Source organism: Leptinotarsa decemlineata, unplaced genomic scaffold (assembly GCF_025532065.1).
Source record: "Leptinotarsa decemlineata unplaced genomic scaffold, Ldec_3_MD MMD2_tig00000199_RagTag_RagTag, whole genome shotgun sequence".
NCBI lineage: Eukaryota > Metazoa > Arthropoda > Insecta > Coleoptera > Chrysomelidae > Leptinotarsa > Leptinotarsa decemlineata.
Window position 1 is genome coordinate 9870318 of NW_027412544.1, and position 14237 is coordinate 9884554.

Below are 14237 nucleotides of genomic sequence, written 5' to 3' on the forward strand. Positions count from 1 at the left end.
ACTCTTATACTTACCTGGCTCCGAAACTATAATATTATTCCTGAGGAGATTCGTACTTTCCGAATGATTCACTTGTTTAAAAAAAATAGGACGATTCAATTTTCCTCAACTTAGGATAGTAGTTTCCGATTTTGTTGACAGAAAAAATACTTGAATTCAATATATATGATTAAGCACTAGCATTTCAATTAGGAAACTACACACTATACCGTTTTATTTATGTTATATATTTTATTGTGTTCCGATTATTGTGACATTTTCTTTCACTAGTATATAGGTATGTATTATTCTTTCCATTTATTTAAAAGTTTTACTTTTATTTACATTGTATTTTACGTTGTGTAACTGGAATTGCCACTAACGATAGTTATATCTTGAACTCTTAAAAATACTTTTACTATAATTAATGTTATAGGTTTAACTTTATATCTAGGTATATATTATATATGTGTTTTAATAAATTATTGAAATTGTATTGTTCCTGTTATACGAAGCAAGTGCTTTTGCACTTGCTTTATTTTATTCAACTATTATTATTATTATTATATTATGTGAAGCGTTTCAAATGAACGAATAAAGTTATTATAATTATTATTATTATTGTATTTTATCATTAGGATTATTGTCATTCTTGACACTATTTTATTTTCGAAATAAAAACATTTTCGTCCAATTTTCATCGTTCAGTAGATACTATACATCTGCCAGAAAAGATAAGAAACTGAACTTCTCAGAAAATATGCATTGATTATTTGCATCAAGTGGTAATTATGTATGTTATCTCGAAGAGTGAATAACATGTTAACGAGATAGATTTTCTTTTTTGCGAAGTTGATTCCAGTATAAATGTGATAGAAATTATAATTAAATTCAGTTCAAACAATCATGTTGTCCTTTAACTTTTTCAATATGAAACTGATGATATTCATTTTAGTCTTTTTCTTCTACATTCTAGCTGTCACAGGTAATTTTTTTGATTTTGTTACATTCGAAATATTTCCAATGACAATTTCAAATATTCAGCTTAGAGACAGAAATTCATAAATGTTAGTTAATAATTCAGTTCATATAGTGCTCTTTATGTGTACCTGTTATAAGTAGGCAATTGGATAAATTTGGTAAAATTTTCGATTCTGCTTTTCCTTCTATTAAATTCACCATCGACAATGAATAAAACAAATTTTCTTGGTCTACCTATCAGCTAAAATGATGATAATCATGATTTCGAAATTTCCCATAAACCATTTTTAATTATGCCTAATTTTTTCGCATATTCCTATTGTCATAAAGTACCAGCATTTATGTAAACGTTTGGTGAGGAATCTTCAAACAGAGCTCAATTGGAAGAATCATTTGAAAAATTTAATCCATTTTTCTGGAAAAACAGCAAAAACAAAATATAAATCAACAAGGGTAGGGAAACGTCAAAAACACTGAACGATTTTGATACATCTATCAAGCATATCGCTCTTTTTTTTAAAATACTTTTATGTATCTTACATAACAAGTGATTTAAGCAAAATCATCGAAGACTAAATACAAAACTTCAAAGTAGGATAGATTTGATAGTTAAAGTTTTTCCATTATTAATGAGTATCGAAAAGGTACAATTGACTCTCAAAACCAGAACTTGGCAATAGGATCACCAGAATAAAATAAGGACAGCAGGTGTACTATAATTTTACTGAATTTTCATGTGGGGAAACGTATTATTCAATATACAATACGGTATTTAGCTGTATTTGGGTATTTCACAATCCACAATCAGAAAATAAACAAATCTGAATCGTTAGCGGATTTGCTGGAATGGCAAAAAGGGAAAACTTAAAAGTTGTGAGGTTCTTTGATGATAATTTTAATGTTTCTGATTGATTCAGCCATTACTTGATGAAGATCCATAGTTATTTCACAAACTAGCCCTGACGATTTGATCTTCACAAACCTCATTTTGAAAAATATATCATGACATGTTTCGCTGTCACAGTAACTTTTTCGTAGTGGATTACAACAAAACAAGTTTTGTCTGTTTTTATGAGTCTAATTTAAACTGTAATATGAATACTCATTCATTTTATTCGAAATTAGCGCCATCTCAATCAGTGCACTTTTACCAACGTGACACAAGTCAATTTATTCCGTTAGCATGAAAACTGTGTGCATGGGATTCGATAAAGTTGACGACCGTCTTTTTTGCCTAATCCTGATTGGCGAAGGTTCTGCGGAAAGTTGAAAAGATGGTAGTCGGTTGGCGGTGGTCTGGGGAATATGATGGGTGAAGCAAACCTTTGACGCTCAATTCGTTTAATTTTCGGATGGTGAAACGTGCGGATAGGCGTTATCAACTAAGATTGGACATATTCTGTGGGCCAGTGTCGGCTACTGCTGACGCAATTTCCGGTACATTTCGTAGATTTCCTCACAATAGGAATCTGTTGTGGTAGTTTGGCCCGGTTGCAGAAAGTTACACTGAATAACACCAGCCGCTGATGACCAATCAGTATTATCCATAGTCTTTTTGTGTGGGTATTCGCCTTCGATAAGTGCCTTGGTTGATCACTGGTGCACAGCCAGTGCCCTGAATGTCTGCTGTTGTCGTAGAAGATACATTTTTCACCACAGGTGACGATCCGATCCAAAAAAAGATCGTTTTGGTTGCGCAAAAGCAAAAAAAAGCAGACTTCGAAAAGTGACAATACCTTTTGATCGTTCAAATCATGAAGCACCCACTTTTCAAGTTCTTCGACCATTTCAATACGTTTCACACCATCAAAAACTACATGTGTGCTGTCGCCCAGTTCTTCCGACATCCCACGCACCGTTTGTGATGGGTTAATCACCACCAAGGTCCTCAAATCCTCTTTCTGTATTACTGTAGGTCGACCTACAGGTCGAAGCTACCAACGTCGAACAGTGCGTTCTTTAACACTATCATTGCTTGGTTGATTTTTCGGGCTGTTTCAATTTGAATTCGCCTCAAACAATGAATGACACCGCCTCACCGCGAGGCGGTGTCATTCATACTAGAAAAGTCTCAAAAACATACAGTAATAATTGTATCATTATATTTCCACAGGTTTTCCAGGCCCATCAAGGCAGAAAAGAGCATTCTGCCATTTCTCAGACTGTAACTTCCGTTGCTACCCAAATGGAGGTTATTGCTCCAATAAGATCTGCTATTGTCGATAATGAGCTTTCAAAAATGGTGCATTGGCATAAAAATGGTGCATTGGCATAATTGGCGAAATTGGTTCATTGGCGATTGTTTTTGTTCTGAATCTTGGGGGCTGGCAAGCCAGCCAATCGTTCAAAATATATTCACAGATTCAATAATCTCACATTAGCATATACAGTGCGTTCCAGTTAAAATAAGCCGTCCTGATACATAGACTATTATAATATGATATATAATTATTTTATTCGAATAATTATATGTTGGTTATCATCCCGACAAATGAATAAATAAACCGTCTTCAAAATATATTCATAACAATTTTTCGACTCATTCCTAAAAATGTAACCCTTTCAATTTGAACTGTGCCTTTGTTATTAAGTTACAATATACATGTGATTCCTAAATAAAAAAATTCCGATGTTTTCAGGTCTTGGAATTATGTATTATTTATAGCAAACATATCGTTTGAAATTTTGATTTTACACTTTTTATTAACAATCGAAGACAATATAAAATTGAAAATGTAAATAAAGTAGCTCTTCATTTTTTCATCCCCTGTTTTCTTATCATTGATAATCTATATCAATATTTTCAACTCCTGTTATTCAATAAAACGTTGTTATGGAAAACATTGTACCTACAAAGAATTCTTTATATAATTTTGAAAAATTTCCAATTGGAAAGTGACATGACTGTTTTTGAAATATTTTCAGTATTGAAAAAAATGTAGTGCGAAAAATGTATTTATAATAAGTTGTGTATTTTATAAACAAATAACGGGTGATTTTTAGAGAGATATAGGATTTGATTTTTCAAACAACACAATTTTTTTTAAATTGATGAAATCTTTATTGAAATCGATAGAACGATCAATATAATTTAATATTTGAAGATGATTTCCTGCAAATTTTGTCCGCGGCTCCGCTTTAAATGACTCATGCGCAAGGTCAAATTTTGGCACACTCTCTCTAACATATCGACCGGTATTTCACGTATAAATGCTTCAATATTGGCTTCCAGAGTATCAGTTGTTGCTGGTTTATCCCTGTAGACATGAGCCTTAACATGACTCCACAAGAAATAATCCAAAGGCGTTAAATCACACGATCTAGGTGGCCAATAGACGGGCCCCAAACGTGAGATGAACTGTTCACCGAAGGCGGCTCTGGGCCATTGTTTCGCGTGCCGTGAGGCATGTGGCACCGTCTTGTTGAAACCACATGTCAGGCATGTCCAATTCTTCCAAATAGTGGTCAATCATCACACGGTAGCGCTCACCATTCACAGTAACGTTCCGGCCATTGTCGTCTTTGAAGAAGTACAGTGCGGCAATGTTGGATAACATGTATGCAATTTGTCAAAGAAGTTGTCAGAATGTATTATCAATTCAAGGTGGCCCTATTTCATGCACCTGATTGCTTACCACAAATAAAATATCAGCCGAGCCACCCAAAGAAATATTTTTTTGGTGTCAGGGAGCCAACAACCAGAAGGAAAAACAAAGCACTTCGTCATTAAAGAGTTAACTTCAGCCACTCATTCGAAGTTGCAATATATAGGAAAGCTGGACAGATACTTCCAATATACTGAAAGATTGAGCAGAATCTCCCACACCTTAAAAAAATCTGAACAAGCGCTAACGGTTCAATATTGAAAAATGTGAACTGAAAAGGGTTAACAATAAAGCTACAAGAGTCAATTGCGCCTTGTTTGATGTTCCTAAAGCTGGATTTGGAAACACCAGTGAGTATAATATGAGTAAAATATTTTTATAGGCTACAAACTCTCAGCAGCATTATTGGAAACATATACTTGCCGTATATGTCACCTGAAAATGTTTCTTGAAGTTGTAACAGGTGGTCACAAAATAGACACTGGAAAACTCGGGTCCTTTTGTTCAGACTCAGCTAAAATATAAGTAGAACTCCGTGCCATCCAATTATACCTACTCCTCACAAAATATTATTGCGCGTAGTAAAATTATAATGAAGTTTAGTAGAGAAGCTTGAAATCACGATTTCATGTATAGAGTACTATTGGGCTCTTATCTCAGTATAACTGGTATGAAAACTTCTTCAACAAAAAAATAAAACGTTTCCGAAAAAACAGTCGAAATATTTTTGCCCACTGAAGTGAAGAATAAAGTAGATTCATTTAAATGATCAGGACCTTGTGAACGTGCCTTCAGATGAACCATATTTGATGTCATCTGAAAAATATAAATAATAATATGCTTGAATTGAAAGGAACTATATTTTTAGAAAAGAACAATTTTTGGGATAGTTATTTTTTTAAATTGATTGCCTTCTTCCTTTCTTTGGAATATTCCCATATTTTCTGTATCAAGATGGATGAGTATAGAAAGCCAAATCATTTCTTTCTGAAAAAAATATATGCTATTTTTATAGAACCAGTAAGTTTTTCCGTTAAACATTAAATAAATATGGTTTTCCAATATCTTATAGCTATGGTACTTTAAATAATTTATTCACACCATTATGAGTTACTTCAGGTCATAAAATAATATTGTCCGGATTGAAATGACAAATACTCACATGTGCTGCTCAGAAAGTTGTGATGACGACTCTCCCTGCGAAGGCGGCATATATGGAATCTCCAGACACCAATATCAAAGATAAATTGATTATATTTGAAGAGATTTTTGAGTAATGCCTGCACTAGATACTCCAAATTATCTTTCATAAATTATTTATTTTCTTTCCGCAACAAATGAATGATTGAGGATAAGCGACTTTTATATAATTCAATATTTGTCAGATAATTAGTTGTTTTACATAAACTCTTCGTTCTCATCTGAAAAAAATATAATTTTTGCAAGGGGTTTTCATTGTTATCTGTTTTTTCTCTTCTTTCCACTTCACTTCAATTTTTTTTGTTGCTATAGAAAAGGTAGAACGCCAAAAAAATAGATATTTTCCCACTCAATACTTGGATGTGTATACCTTCAATTTAATGTTGACAAAATGACACATCCTTTCTTAGAAACAATTGAGCTCATTTTAAGGACGTGAAACCCTGTGCATTATAATAATAATCATATTTTCCAGATAAGAATAAACATCAGTTAAGTTTGTCAACAAACCTTCGAACTATTTTTCAACATTAATCCCAGTAGAGATATCAAATTTTATAAAAAAAATAGCATATGTTAGCTTGTTTCAGAGTAATTATAATAGGAGCATTTTTATGAATCAGACAGAACAGGAATAGTTTCCACGGTTCCACTGCACTGGGGAGCTGTGCTCTAGTTCTGGTGTGTGGACAAAGTGTTTTTATGAGATTCCTAACATAACAGATATCCCATTTACAACTTATTTTATACCAGAGGTTCCAATTCTTTTTTACATTTTCTTTCTCAATTTTTTGTCAAAGAAAGTTTTGCAGAGATTTGTATGATCCGACATGGAGACTGTCATGGAAAACTTTCCAAGTATACTGATCTTGAATTAGGATCTGGGATAATAAATTTGTGACTTCTACACATAGTGACTTTCAAAAAGTCCTACCTCATAAAAACACAAAGATAACTGTGCTAGAGCTATTTTCCGGTTTTCTACCGTAATCTGCAAGTTTTTATGACGTTTGGTCTACTATTGCGGCGATGAGGTAACGGTCAAAGTATCGAATTGTTCCCAATGCAGAAACTACTATTTTTTTTTATTTACTTCATTTGAAGTCGCATCAACTTCCAGGTTTATTAGCGACTGAACAATGCATCAGTTGCAGTGGTATTATATACAGTTGAACAAGTTGACATTTTCTAAAAACTTTACAATATTTTCAAAATTACACTCTGGTCCTAATGCTTTCTTGATTGAAGGCGGGATGCCATGAGTTAGTCTTTCGTTGGAATATAGCACACACTTTGTTAAGATATGGTCTACAGTTACGGGAGAGTCGCACACTTGACACATAGGACTGGTGTCACCGGTAATGAGGTATCCATGGGTGAGGCGAGTGTGACCTATTTGCAAACGAGATATTACGACCTGGGTTTTGTCGGGAGATATATGCATGGAAGTACACTTGTTTTTACTTTGGAAAGTTTACTGCAAGACCCATTCCATTGATTTTGCCATAATGCAGTGAGGATTTTTCTGTAGTACGGTTTCATATCTGTATGGACAACATATTTTTCTGTATTATTTAAAGGCCTGATAGTGGTTTTTTTAGCTAATCTGTCAGCCTTTTCATTTCCTTTTATACCTACGTGAGAAGGGACCCATATGAATTTTATCACTACCTTTTTTCCGTAGAGTATATTGATCAGTTCTGTTATATGACGGATGATGGGATGGTTGGAGTATAATTGGTTGATTGCTTCCGAGGCACTCAAAGAATCTGACACAATCGAGAATTTCATGGAGTTGTTCTTCTCTATGGTCTTTCCATACGGCGTAAAGTTCCCCAGTGAACACTGAGCTTTCTAGGGGGAGTTTGAATGATGAACTAAATTGAAGACTGGTAAAAGCGGTTCCTACGCCGTCTTCAGATTTGGATGCGTCCGTGTAGATTGTGTGAAACTCCTTGTACTTCGTATGAATCATTTCATATAAATTACATTTGATGACTTCGTAGTTGATGTCTCTCTTTTTAAACTGGTTAAGTTTGTATCAATGAAGATTTTTGGAGTAGTTCATGGAGTGGGGTTAGGGATATTCGGGTCGGAGAAGGTTTTTGGTTGTTGGAGGTTCAAATTATGTAGATACTGATTTTGTCTCTCGTAAAAAGGAAGGTCAGCTCTTTTCTTCTTAGCAAATGTTTACAAAAATCTATGGGCAATCACATTACGGTATACTGGGTTTTCAGGGTTTGCTGTGATGGAAGCAGCATAGGTAAGGGTTAAAAACTGCCTTCGAGTTGCTAAAGATGGTTCGCCTGATTCACATTGTAAGCTTTCGGTTGGACATGTGCAGAATGCCCCAAGGGCAATTCTGATAGCACTATTGTGAAAAGTATCCAGTTGTTTCAGAACCGATTTCTTCGCTGAATTATATACTATTGATGCATAGTATAACTTTTATCTGATCAGGGATCTGTAGATTGTCAAAACATATTTGTGTCTGCACCCCAAGTTTTTGAAACGATGGTTCTCAAACCATTCTGGCATGACATTTTGAGGTGATGGATATGTTGTTTCCAGTTCAGCTTTGGATCGAATAACATACCCAAAAATTTGACCTGGTTATCGTAGGCAATATCCTTGTTGTTCATTCGTAGTTTGGGAAAATTATCTTTGGGACGTTTAGAAAAATGCATACTTTCAGTCTTCTCCAAGGATATTTGTAGCCCAGAGCTTGAGGACCATTTTTGTAACTGGACTAGAAAATATTGAAGATAATCATGGACGGTCTTTAAAACCAGATCGTCCGCATAGATTCTTGCCTTCAGGGGAGCCTCACAGTTATCAATTATATTGTTCATGGCTATCAAGAATAGGGTAACACTCAGTGAACAACCCTGAGGAACTCCGTTTTCCTGAAATGTGTTTGAAGATAGGGCTCCATTCGCACGGACTCGGAAATTACGATATGCTAAAAAAAATTGTGATAAATTTCAAGATATTTCCATGAAATGACCACTTGCGGAGTGTGTTGATAATTGTGTGTCTCTTTACTGTATCATAAGCTTTAGGTATATCAAAAAAAACTACAATACAATCTTGGTTCATGGCAAAAGATTCATGGATTTCAGATACGAGGTCTACTAGATTATCGAGTGTAGATCGTTTTTTTCGAAATCGAACTATGATTGATTCAGACCACAAACGAGGGAAAATATGTTTGCTTCAAATTACGTTATTAATTCTGACAAGTAATTTTTTAGCGCCTTTAGGTATGATTTTGAGGAAAATCATAGGAATGTCATCTTCAGGCAGTTCGAAAGTTCTTCTGTTATGGGGTGGTTCAATGAATTCTCTGGATAATTATCGTCTTCGTCAGGTTGACTTGGCATGCCTTCGAAATTATGTTTTATATTCTGAAGACCGATTTTAGGATTTTCATCGCTAGATCGGAGTTGAAAAGTTGAAGCAAACGCTTCGGCTATATTTTGTGATGAGGTTAATATATTATCTTCATGTCTAATGTAAGTAATATATTTATTGTCCGGCTTGCCAGAAATTCTTTTGATTACGTTTTCCAGACTTTTCCAACGGAGGTATTACTATTAATTTCTGATACAAATTCTTTCCAACATTGCCTTCTACTTTTTCTCATGATGTATCTTGCTTTGGCCCTCAAGTGTTTGAATTCTATCTGGTGTTCAGGAGTTTTATATTTTCTGAATGTGTAAAATGCTTTTTTTGACTTTTTTACTGCCTCTTGGCATTCCTGATTCCACCAAGGAAAAGCAGTATGTTTGTTAGAGATGTGAGATTTCTTGATAGTTTTTTCAGCGGCTTGCCTAATAATTTGTGAGAAACTACTAATAATTTCATTTATGTCAAGGTTTACCATTTCTTCGGCATCTATTGTTGAAATTTTTGCTTCAATGATTGTTGCGAATTCAATCCAATTTGCTGTTTTGAGGGACCATTTTGGAAGTATAGAAAGTAATTGTTGTGATTGTTATTTGGATATAAGTATGGAATGGTGATCGCTTCCATATAGTTCGGGAAGTATTTCCCAGTCCAATGACATGAATAATTCTGGATCGCAGAGAGATAGGTCGATTGATGAAGATACCCCATTCGTGGTATTAAACCTAGTATTCCTTCCGTCATTTAGAAGATTAAGATTCAGATTATTAATGACGGTTTCTACTGTTTTGCCCATTAGAGTTGTTTTCATCGACCCTCATATGTGGTTGTGTGAGTTGAAATCTCCTAATATTATACGTGGGGTAGGTAGTTGGTTGAAGAGGTTGGACAGTTCTACTACACTTGGATTCTGATTTGGGGAAATATATACATTGCAGACGTGCAGTTCTTGCGGCCCTAGAATTGTGATCGCTACAGCTGCTGAGTCAGTAGTTAATGGAATAATTTCAGCCTCCAACGTATTTTTTACAAAGATGGCTATACCTCCACTTGCATAATGGGTGTTGTATCTGTTTTTATGGAAACAAGTGTAACCTGAGAGTTTATGTATGTTTTGGTTACGGAAGTGGGTTTCCTGTAGACATAATACTGATGGGAAGTATTCGGAAAAAAACAAGTTCAGCATGTCTAATTGAGTGTAGTATTCATTAAGGTTCCACTGAAGTATCCTATCGAATGCTATATGGAAAAAAAATAGAAAGAACTTTGACGATCAGTAGGTTTCTTGAGATGTATCACTACCCTCTATTTCGCTGAATGCCTCTCATTCCAGTTGTTTTTCAATTTTATTTTGGATTTTTGTGCATCTTGATTTTATTTTTCGTTCTGTTCTGTTCTGTAGCTATGGGTAAATGCTATGCAACAAGTCCAGTAATCCGACGATATCCCATATATAGATTTACGACACACTCAAAGGGTCGGATGAGCCATAAACGTAAACTTTTGGACAGTAATACTGATGCATCTGACCCTGAGGGTGTTTCTGAGGAACTCAATAATCTAAAAAATACCTTCAAAGAGAATCGGTTCAGTTTTTTCAAGAACTAAACACAAGCACTACAAAAAAAGCCCCAAGGCGCTCTAAGAGCGGTGCCTATGCGAAAGTAGTGATTCACGTTGGGTTTGAATCACTGGAGATTAAATCCATTTGAAAAAACGTTCTCAGGAAGTTCATTCCAATTCTCCATATGAAAGAGTTCTTAAGCAGTGAAGTTCGAGGTGTACTGAGTTGAACCTCGAAACGATGAATAGCGACAGTCCGTCGCGTATTTCTGATATGTACCGCTCTTGGTTGAATCAAATGTGCCAAGTCACTTGAACACTTCCCGTGAAATAATCTATAGAAGAAAGAAATATCCAACCTTTCTTCAATGTTCCAGACTATCAATGTTGCAAGTGATGCTCGCGTCTTCAATTAGGCGTATGTTTTCTGAATGGAATCCAGAAGCTTCAGGGTATACTTAGGGGCGGAGCTACATACATGAGAACAATACTCCAAAGAACCCCCCATGCCCCCTCCCGGGTTGAGTGCCCTGATGTAAAAACTTCGTTACACAACTGATTTGCGAGAAAAACTTAATACTCCACTCCATCCACCCCCGCTCGGAGAGCGACGTCTATTACGTCGTTACGTACACTCGAAAAAAAATGTAATCTATGACTATTTGCGAAAAAAATAATTGAACAGATTCATGGTACATGGTCACAGAACACAAATATTGATCATAATGAATATAATTGATCGCAAAAACTATAAACTAAACTGTAGCCAATGATACATTAAAATATTTTTTTTAATGAATTATGTGGAAAGGGGAGTTATTTTTTCGGCAATCGTTAAGGAAATATCTAATTTTTGGACGTTTTTTCATTCAAAAAGTAGCATTTTTCCGACCTAGTCCGGGAAGTGAGTACTTCCTGGACTAGGCCGGGAAGAATTACATCGTTGTTGTCATTGCAAATATGAAAATCTTGGTAGGTATGGTTTTGATAAATGCAGTTGATTATTACCATACCAGCGAAATAACGACTGACAAATATTTGATATTAAATTAGTTGACATTTTGATTTTTCAAAGTTTGCATTGTTCTTGTTCGCAATTATCAGAATGAACTCTGGAAAGCAGCAACGAGGGTGAGTTTGAAAATGTCTCTTACGAAATTTCCAATGCAGCAGCTGCTGCTACACTACAATTATTGCCTGAAAAATCAAAGGTACAAAAACTTTCATGATTGGTTCATGAAATTGATGGATATGAACAAATGCATGTGATTCGACTTATTTGTCATGAAAATCTGAAACTGTCAAATTATCTACCTCGTGGAACATTTTGCCCATGTTGAAGAGTACTATTTTATTGAAGAAAAATGTAAACATAGCCACTACTCTGAACGTCATCGCATTTCTTTAAAGGAAGTATGTTGGTTATAGACCAAATTCATAAGGGAAGCAAATAATGAAGCAGATTGTAGAATATAAAAGTATCTACTTAATTTGCTTTATTTTCAGGTACCAACAATTATAGGGTAAGCTGGTGCATGTAGATGGAAATAACTAACAAAAATATCAATTGATCTAATAAACGACAAGGAAGACATACTCGTATTGCTTGTATAGGCAACTATTATATTAACGGTCATGACATATGCCACATAACAGATTAGTCCTAAATTACAAAAAAGGAAACTGTTCGATTCAGCCTGTTGCTATTCGCAGCTATTCAACTCGGTACACCTCGTACTTCACAGTTTAAGAACTTTCATTTGGAGAACTGCGTTTATGTGGAATAAACTTCCTGAGAACGTTTTCCCAAATGAATGTAATTTCCAACGATTCAAATCCAACGTAAATCGCTACTTCCACAAAGGCTCTTGAAAATGTTCCTGTAGTACTTGTGTTTTGTCCTTGATGAAAGTATATAAAATGTTCAAAATTTCGTTTTTAATGGGAACACCCAAAAAACTGGTTACATTTTGTACATTAAAAATACAAATTATATAGCGAAAGTACATAAATGGCATTATCAGTGGACTGTAATTTTAATTCTAATTAATTTCGATACGATAGCATCAAAGTTACCTGATAGTTGGAGTTTTCCTCTTGTATAAGCTGCAATGGGTTTTCTCAGGAGCTCCTTGGAATGGTTTCCAGCTAACTTAACTGTTGATGTATATACTCGTTGACACAACATTCACAAAAGGGATAAATAGCGGTATATCGAAGAGATAGCGAACGAACTGATTATATCGTTTTCAATACGGTTGCGATTCAACTTCAAACTCATTCACAACACACTCAATCTTCTTTCTGGTAAGTCATAAAAAAAACATAAACGAAAAACTTTGAATGCTCGGTCTCGCGATAAAGACATCGAACTGAGAATTGAAATGTTGCCGGTTTTCCTAAAATGCATATATGCATTTTAATGATATGAACAAAAAAAAATCAAAAACAAAGTATATTCCTAATTCATAATAGTAGCGGACATGACGAACACATATGCTTAAGTGTTTGTAGAAAATTCATTTCAAGAAATTGGCAAAGGGCACAATTTCACAAGAGGGCGAACAAAAGTGCCGCGGGCAGTTTTCACAACGGCAACCCGAGTTACTCCATCAGCACCATGACTTACCGATACAATACGTCCCAACGGCCATTTCAACGGAGAAATCTGCTCATTTTTTATAAGTACCAAGGTATCTACTTGAACTGGAGTCATCGGATCGAGCCATTTACTTCGCTGTTGCAATGTATGTAAATATTCCCTATGATATCTTTTCCAAAAATCAAAGTGCATCCGTTGAAGCATCTGCCAACGAGATAAGCGATTGTGGGGTGTAGAAGTAAAGTCTGGTGTTGAAATAGCGGTTAGCGGTTCAAGAGTGAGAAAATGTCCTGGCGTAAGTACAAACAGATCATTGGGATCTGAACTGAGAGGTATCAGTGGGCGAGAGTTTAAAACAGCTTCAATCAAAACCAGCACTGTATACAATTCCTATTACTCGTACCAAATGGGTTTTTATGGATTTTACACCTGCCTCCCAAAGTCCTTCGAAATGTGGGGAACTAGGAGCATTGAAATGCCAATCAATTTTTTCCTTCTTTGAAGCTTGCTCCATGAGCATTTTCAATTGTCGATTCGCACCGACAAAATTTGTACCACAGTCAGAATACAAATGAACTCATCGGCCACGTTGCGCGACAAATCGTTGAAGGGCAGATAAAAATATATCAGACGATAGATCACTACATAATTCGATGTGGATGGATTTCGTAGAAAACCAAATAAAAATACATACGTACGCTTTTGTAGATCTGGTTTCCCTAAAACGACCCATGGTAACGGGAAATGGACCAACGAAATCTACTCCAGTATGAGTAAAAGCTTTAACTTGAGAAATACGAGACAACGGTAAATTGCCCATAGTGGGTTGAGAATTGCGGGGTTGCGTTTTCCAACAATTCAAACATTTAGAAATCACAGCGCGGATGGCGCGTTTGGAC

General features: G+C 35.3%; 2 long non-coding RNA genes across 2 annotated transcripts; one reads left to right on the forward strand and one right to left on the reverse strand.

Annotated features, from left to right (window-relative positions):
• Positions 1–536: 536 nt before the first annotated feature.
• LOC141481421 (uncharacterized) lies at positions 537–3723 on the forward strand. Its single transcript, XR_012464961.1, has 2 exons — positions 537–964; positions 3074–3723. It is a non-coding gene; the product is annotated as an uncharacterized lncRNA (long non-coding RNA).
• Positions 3098–12606, reverse strand: LOC141481422 (uncharacterized). The gene is made up of 2 exons (XR_012464962.1): positions 5728–12606; positions 3098–5552 (listed from the first exon to the last, which is right to left on the reverse strand). It is a non-coding gene; the product is annotated as an uncharacterized lncRNA (long non-coding RNA).
• Positions 12607–14237: the final 1631 nt, after the last annotated feature.